The sequence below is a fragment of the Danio rerio genome, chromosome 23 (assembly GCF_049306965.1).
Source record: "Danio rerio strain Tuebingen ecotype United States chromosome 23, GRCz12tu, whole genome shotgun sequence".
Lineage (NCBI taxonomy): Eukaryota > Metazoa > Chordata > Actinopteri > Cypriniformes > Danionidae > Danio > Danio rerio.
This window is the reverse complement of record NC_133198.1, coordinates 45,945,001-45,952,500: the sequence shown is the minus strand read 5'-3', so window position 1 is coordinate 45,952,500 and position 7,500 is coordinate 45,945,001. Positions and strand designations below refer to the sequence as shown.

The 7,500-nt window shown below is 37.7% G+C and overlaps 1 long non-coding RNA gene across 6 annotated transcripts in view; it reads right to left on the bottom strand.

Moving 5' to 3' along the window:
- The window catches only part of LOC141380562 (uncharacterized), a 63,801-nt gene extending 59,287 nt beyond the window's left edge, over positions 1 to 4,514 (bottom strand). For 3 of the 6 annotated variants that reach the window (XR_012398770.1, XR_012398768.1, XR_012398769.1), the window contains exons 1-3: positions 4,436 to 4,514; positions 3,833 to 3,926; positions 3,294 to 3,396 (exon numbers count right to left, since the gene is read on the bottom strand). This is a non-coding gene — a long non-coding RNA (uncharacterized lncRNA). Of the gene's footprint in view, positions 1 to 3,293; positions 3,397 to 3,832; positions 3,930 to 4,435 lie in introns of all 6 variants that reach the window. The other 3 variants (XR_012398772.1, XR_012398773.1, XR_012398771.1) reach the window with 2 other exon arrangements.
- Between the last annotated feature and the right edge of the window lie 2,986 nt (positions 4,515 to 7,500).

Genomic DNA, 7,500 nt, shown 5'->3' with positions numbered 1-7,500 from the left:
AAAGACTGCAGTATGCATTACAGGAAAATATTCACGAAACAATAGGCAACCGATTAGAAAATAAACACATCAAAATTGAAGCTAGCTTAGCTTAGCCGCCTCATACGCTAACCAAACAACAGCTTAGCTCATGCTCAGCAGGAGAGGTGACATTTAAAAATAATCTTATAATAACAAATAAAACGGTGATTTCTCTATTTTAGCTAAAAAGCCTGATAGATTAATTGTTGTGCAATGAAATATAGCGTCACTGGAAACACGCATGACAGTGCTTTTACATAGTTCATTCATAGATAGAACAGCCAGAAAGGGGAGATTGATGGATTTGTGTCGAATAGTAGCATCATTGACCCATAACAATGTACAGTGAGTTACCTATTACTGTCAGTATGTTTGTGTGCTCTTTATAAATGACAGCTAGTATATTGCAGTTAGTATAGTATAACAGCTAGTATACAACAGTAAAGTATATTGATCGCAAGTGCTCAGTTTGTGATCATATCTCAGTTTTGTTCTGTTGATTTGTAATTTCAAATATTCGTAGCTTGAAACAGATGGAAATAAAAAGTTCAGTAAAATTAGCAACAGATTCGCAGATTCGTAATTTCCGGATCAATAACTCATGTCATTATGATCTACTCGCTATTAGTATGACTACGTTACTAACGATATGGCGAAGGCTTAAATGGAGCATTACTCACAATATCAAAGGAAAAAAAGGAATAAGACAGCTGTAAAACATAACCAGCTTTGTGTTTTTGTAGGAAACACAGTTTAGAGCTGTTTAGGGTAAGACGTGTGTGAGTTATTGCTGTCTGTCTATTACTGAATGTGTCAGGAATATCAAAACAAAACCAACTTAGCTCCGCTCCTTTAGCGTTCCTCACACAGCTTGATCCACACTGGCATTTCTGCTCTTGGGTTTTAGGTTTGAAAAGGGAGAAACTTCCACCATCCCATCCAATCTTTTAGGGTACCGGGTATCAGATTTGCACAATCCATATGCACTCGCTCGAAAGCTTGACAGAGGCCCTGCGTGTAGCTACAGTTGCTAAGCCACGATTGGTGGGTGGCGGTTTTTGGGCGTGGCTTAGCCAAGGGTCAATTGGAATACGTAAATAAATTGGGAAAAAAACTGAATTAGAGTCAACTCTTATCTGATAACACAAATAATGGGCATGCATCAACTATGATGGAAGTACATTTCCCCACGTCTTGACTATACTCTCAGGAGCATGTCACACCACTACTATATCAGCTTCACTGGCTTCCGGTAAAGTTTCGTATTGATTTTAAAATATTACTTTCAAGGCACTTCATAATCTTGCTCCTCAATATCTCACTGAACTTCTCCATATTTATACCCCTTAGATCAGCCAACTCTTTCTCCCCAGTGCCACCTCGCACTCGGTTAAGCACAATGGGAGCCAGATCTTTTAGCTACACAGCTCCTCGGCTGGAACTCGCTTCCCATCTTTTTAAGCAGGCAATCTTTTATTACGATGTTTTATACTCACGATATGTTTGTACCTGCAACTCCTTACATGTACAGTATTTCAAATTTTGTTCGTCAACAGTTTATTAATTGTTTTCATTTGTTCTGGGATGGCTGTTGATGCTTGTTGTAAGGCGACATTGAGTCACTTTTTCTGGTTAGTCTCTTTATTAATCCGGTATCGTTACAAAGTTCGCGCACACACACACACACACACACACACACACACACACACACACACAGATACACACAGATACACACGCACACGCACACACACACACACACACACACAAACACGCACACACGCACACACACACGCGCACACGCACGCAGGCAGGCAGGCAGAAAGACAGACAGACAGACAGAGCGCGCTTAGCTTAGCAATGTTTGTGCACTCATGTGACAGGATACAGGCTAATCTCCACTGTTGTGTGGATATCTGTGATGTTAATGTACAAAATAAACCTGATTTAACTTCCACAAACTGGGATTGAAGCGTCTTCTTTTATAATTGTTCTGACACGCGGCTGTGCTGATGAAGTAAAGCTGAAGTAAATCGCTGTAATTAATTACACACGTGCACTGTTTTAAAACACTTTAAACATGTGAAACTTACTCTTAATCACATTTGATGATGATTGCTGATCCTAGCGAACAGAACAGACCTTTTATTCCCGTTTGCTTTGCGTATGTCTGCCTGGTCTTGTTGACATATACACGTGACTACTGAAACATGTTAATGCGCACAGCTGTCAATCAATTCGGTGGGCGGGGGGACCACACTCCCACGTAAAGTTGCGGTCGGTCTGAAAACCACTCTAATTGGTCCACCGTTTTTATGTTGTCAAATTAAAAAAAAGAACTGGGTGTGTTTATATCACCCCAATATGATGGTCTATACACTATATATACACATATGTTTGTCCAAATAGCTTGAAAAGTAGATTTTTGACCATAGGTGCCCGTTAAAATATGACATCGTAGTGTACCACCAATAACTTTCACATTACTTTTCTTAAAATCTAACTTAAAGCACATTAAATTACTTCGTTTTGTGACTTTAGACCTTAATATATATCTTTTTTTCAATACACACACATATTTATAAAATAAATGAGTTGTAATGAGTTGCATTTGTAGCCGTTATTACTGCAAACCTCACTAATTCTCAAACCCCGGCTGCGGTCATGCAGGTGGGAGAACAAATGTGCTCAGAGATTAATTGATAATTTGCTGCATGGTTCTCTCGTCGTTAACCTTTAGCGCAGCGCAAATGACGCGTCACTCCATTTAAACAATGGCGTCGTCCGGTTGTGTATCTGCTGTCGGAGCTGCATTGATCAGCAGCTCCACATCAGTCTAAAAGTGCAGGAGTCTCTCAGCGCTCCTCCATTCATCACCGCAGACTCCTCCTGCTCGCCTCCATCCTTATTAATGTCCTCTATGAATGTCAGCACCTCCCTCCTATAAGTACGGCCAAGGGAGAGCCAGCACAGATCCTTCATACTCGTTCAAGGTCTTCTGGAGTTTTTGGGGAAAGTTTTTTGCGAGGGGATTTTTAAGAGAAGATATTACAGCCTCGATTTATTGTCTATTCATTCATTTTCCTTCGGCTTAGTCCCTTATTTATCAGGAATCACCACAGCGGAATGAATCGCCAACTATTCTGGCATATGTTTTACACAGCAGATGCACTTCCAGCAGCAACCCAGTACTGGGAAACACCCATACACTCACACACACTCATATTGAATTTAGTTTCTATTGCGCATGTATTTGGACCGTGGGGGAAACTCACCTCAACTCCACACTGAAATGCTAACTAGCCCAGCCGGGAATCGAACCAGCGACCTTCTTGCCATAATGCCACAGTGCTAACCGCTGAGCCACTGTGCCGCCCACTGCAAGATTAATTATTTCTAGAGTTAAAAGCCTGTCATAATTCACACTGTAGAGCATAAACACAAACAAATTTAAAGCTTACATATTGCACCCCTGGAAAAGGGAAATTTAATGAATAATCATCAGACAATCTCGAGCTGCTACTTGCATTGAGTTGTATTAACGTTGTCACACAGTGCGGTTTATCTTTAACAATTAATACATAAATGACAAATGCATAAACAAATAAACACATTCATTCATTTTCTTGTCGGCTTAGTCCCTTTATTAATCCAGGGTCACCACAGCGGAATGAACCGCCAACTTATCCAGCAAGTTTTTACGCAGCGGATGCCCTTTCAGCCGCAACCCATCTCTGGGAAACATCCACACAAATATTTACACACACACACCCTACGAACAATTTAGCCTACCCAATTCATCTGTACCACTTGCCTTTGGACTGTGGGGGAAACCGGATCACCCGGAGGAAATCCACGCGAACGCAGGGAGAACATGCAAACTTCACACAGAAACGCCAACTGAGCCACTGCTTCGCCCAAATAAACACATTAATACATCAAATTACATCAATATATTTTGAACCCAGTGTTACAAACAGTACTTTTTCCTTTAAAGTAACACTCTAAGTGAACTATGTGTCCATTCACAACTATAACCAATTATTTCCTTATGAAAATACTTTGTCAGTTCAAACAATTAACATCAACACTGTTTTTCCCATTTATGAACAAAAGTGTCACTGATCATTTTCCGTCATTTCAATCACAAACTCTTTTATACAACATTCCCTTTCAATTAACAAAGAAATAAAGTATGTTTAATTTACCTTTAAACACCGAGAGATATATTTCAACACATCACTGTGGTTAGCATGTACTGCGGTTAGCACGTAACGTTACCCACCGATTAGCATCGGTAACGTTAATGCTATTATGTTTTAACCTTTCACATATATTCACAAGACAACACGATCACAAAATAATCCCTGTTCCTGTACATTTATATATATTTAATACATTTCTGTGTATTTCATACCTGGAAAAGGGGAATTCAATGAATAATCATCAGACACAATCTCGAGCTGCTATTTGCGTTGAGTTGTATTTACGTTGTCACACAGTGCAGGTTAACAGCGCCTAATATCTGCAGCTCTAGATTTCCTCCTAGTGGACACTCCACGAATGACATGTTTGTCATTTTCTCAGGTTATTTTATACAAAGAGCAACACATCGTTGTATAAATCGTATCGATTTTAACTCTTCCTTGTACTTATTTTCTTTAATGAATCCAATTTATTTAATAATATATTTTACTGATCATTTTGATCTTTAACCCACTACTTACACACGGTTAACATAGTAAAATAATGGTCCATTAGATAATGTTCGTTGCTGTATTAGTATTTATTACGGTATTTGTTCTCCTTTGTTAAAATATAAACATTACCTCATGGTGCATTAACTAATGTTAAAGGTGCAGTGTGTAAGTTTGACACCCAGTGGTTGAACTAGATATTGCACTCCTGGTTCAAAACACACGCAAGCACAGGTGACCAGGGGTCCGTTCTTCGTACCTCGCTTAAATGATCTAAGATGATTTGGCAGATCCTGGATCTTTTAATCTTGATAACTGATCTCTCGCTAATTTGGTTCTTTAAACAAGTTCGCGAATCAGATTAGAATGTCTGGATAAACTGATCTGAGATCGCTGCGTGTGTTGTGACGGACAGATCTATCGATCCTCGAAATCATGATCAGCAATGCAACGATTGGCTGACGGCACAGCAGCGTAATGACATCACCTGATTAATATTCAATTATCCATGTGAGCAAAATTACATCAAATTAGCAGTAAACGGTTTGTTAAATATGACACGCAATAACCTTCCACATTTGTTGTGAGCTGCAGGCTTTCCACTTTCATGTGTCAAGTGTATTTATCATGTATTTCAATGCAAATCAATTTATTTAGTTCTACATTTAGAAAAGATTTTCTTTATTATAGTAGCTGTTTTTAATCGGTGTAAAGAATGGTTGTTTACAAAAGCATTTTGATATTGGTAAAGGCATATGCAACTTTTGTGAAGCATCAAATCACCGGCATATTAACTATCAAAACATGTTCATGACCGCATACGTATTATTGCTTTAAAAAAAAGAGTCACATATTGTGCATTTCTATTATACACAATTTGTACTAAAGCGATCTAAAAAGTTCATATCAATAAGTTTTCTCTTTGCACCACCAGGTGGCAGTCTTTGTATTTCATTTCGAGGGTGCAGATTGCATAAGTTTTATTAATATGTATAACTTTATAACTTTTTTATTAATGACTATAACTTTATATATATAGTTAAAAAATATGTAAGCTACCATTTTCCCAAGTGTATATAACTACTACTGTAAGAAAATATCAGAATTCGGTACATACTTTCTGTATTATCTTTGCTTGAACTGAGCCGATCTAATCCTGTTTGAATTGAACGTGCTCCCGATCAGGTTTGACCTAGCAGAACTGTTGCTATGACAATAACTCTCGGATCAGTTTTGAAGAACGAAACGATCCTGGATCGTGTCAAATCGTCAATATCCAAATCCAGCTAACTGAGTAATCCACGTACGAAGAACGGACCCCGGTTGACGGCACCGCAACGAGTCTGACTATCAAGCCTAAAGGCTGATTTAAGCATATAGACAAGATAATTGATAATAAATAGTATTGTTGTTATTAAATATAAATGTATCAATTTATTCTGCAATATCATTCATAAAAAGTAACAGCAAAAAAATAATAATAAAAAAAAACGACATTAATAAATATACTTTTATATCCTATGATGTGTTTGGGTGATAAGCTGGTGTGAGTGGCAATTTATTGCTCTCCCCTTTTGTTTTATCTCTCTCTCTCTCTCTCTCTCTCTCTCTTTCTCTCTCTCTCTCTCTCTCTCTCTCTCTCTGTCTGTCTGTCACTCTCTCTCACTCTCTCTCTCTTTCTCTATCTCTCTCTCTCTCTCTCTCTCTCTCATTGAACAGTGCTCCAAACCAGTCACACCTGCTTCCAATCAGAGCAAGTCGGATCTGTTTCTGTGGATAAAGTGTGCAGGCTTTATTAAGAGGCACAGCAGCAAAGCACAGACAGAGAGAGAGAGAGAGAGAGAGAGAGAGAGAGAGAGTCCCTGTTTTTGCTATCCCAGTGATGTAGTGTGATACTTAAAACGTGAACTTCTGAGATTGTAGCATGAATAAGAGGGACGTGTAACTGTATTTGCAGGAGTTAACATAAGCCGTGTAGGGAGACGACGGGTGCTGAGTAATTTTAGGTTTATCCCCTTTTGAGCTTTCTCCTGTTTTGGGTTTAGTCAGGGAGTGAGGTAAGAGCATTGTCATTGATTATTGGAAATCATTGGAAATGTATGACTTATTGTCTCTTTAGGAAGCGTTTGTTTTGTTTGTTGTTTTTGCCTTACCCTCTCCTGACGATTTTGGCTAAGCAAGTTTTCATTTAAGTTTTCCTTTGTTTTGTTTAACCTTTCTGGAAATGTCACAAAAATAAAAAGATTGATTCTGTTAAACAGTGAATAAAAGAGAGCATTTTTCTTTTGAAATATTTTTTTTTAGTTTTCTTTTCCCTTATATCTTAAGTGAAAGAAAGTAAAAGATATTCTCCATGCACATTATTAAACATTGATTTATTATTATTATTATTATTATTATTATCATCATCATCATCATCATCATCATTATTATCATCATCATCATCATCATCATCATTATTATTATTATTATCATTATTATTATTATTATTATTCATTCGAATAAATCAAATTTGATATTTTTATTAATTTATCTTAATTTGTTTTTGTTGTGCTACTTTTTCCCCGAAACCCCTAGAAAGTTGGTTAACAATACACATTTTACATTTAATATATTGCTTTATGTACTTATTACAATGTAACAACTCACCTAATGTTTACATTCATAATATTTATATTATTTGCTAGCTAATAACCAATTCATGTGGAACTCTGAATCTGCGTCTCATTTCAGAGTCTGCTACTGTCCACCAGAGGTCACATTTTGGTCACGGACGCACTCTTTG